Source organism: Nannospalax galili, unplaced genomic scaffold, assembly GCF_000622305.1.
Source record: "Nannospalax galili isolate Female #2095 unplaced genomic scaffold, S.galili_v1.0 scaffold875, whole genome shotgun sequence".
Taxonomy (NCBI): Eukaryota; Metazoa; Chordata; class Mammalia; order Rodentia; family Spalacidae; genus Nannospalax; species Nannospalax galili.
Genome location: NW_008337059.1, coordinates 2247035 through 2247450, shown reverse-complemented (window position 1 = coordinate 2247450; position 416 = coordinate 2247035). Strand labels below are relative to the sequence as shown.

At 49.3% G+C, this 416-nt stretch overlaps 1 long non-coding RNA gene across 1 annotated transcript in view; it reads right to left on the bottom strand.

Annotated features, from left to right (window-relative positions):
* Nucleotides 1-416, bottom strand: part of LOC115070170 — a 16909-nt gene continuing 16493 nt past the window's right edge. The window contains exon 3 of the long non-coding RNA XR_003849373.1: nt 1-61. This is a non-coding gene — a long non-coding RNA (uncharacterized LOC115070170). The remainder of the gene's footprint in view (nt 62-416) is intronic.

The window sequence follows — 416 nt, the reverse complement described above, 5'->3', positions numbered from 1 at the left end:
CACAGGGATCCGACTGCTTCAGCCTCCCGAGTGCTGGGATCAAAGGCGTGCGCCACCATGCCTGCAAAAGATTTATTTATTTATTTTTATTTTTTGTCTTTTTGAGACAGGGTCTCCCTGTAGCCCCAGCTGTCCTGGAACTCACTATGTAGACCAGGATGGCCTTGAACTCACAGAGATCCACCTGCCTCTGCCTCCCGAGTGCTGGGATTAAAGGTGTGCGCCACCACACCCGGCTAAGATTTATTTTTTTAAAAATTATTTGTGGGCTGGAGAGATGGCTCAGCGGTTAAGAACACTGGTTGTTCTTGCAGAAGACCCGGGTTTGAATCCCAGCACCCATATGGCACTTAACAACCATCCATAAATCCAGTTCCAGGGGATTCGATGCCCTCTTCTGTCCTCCACATGGGTGA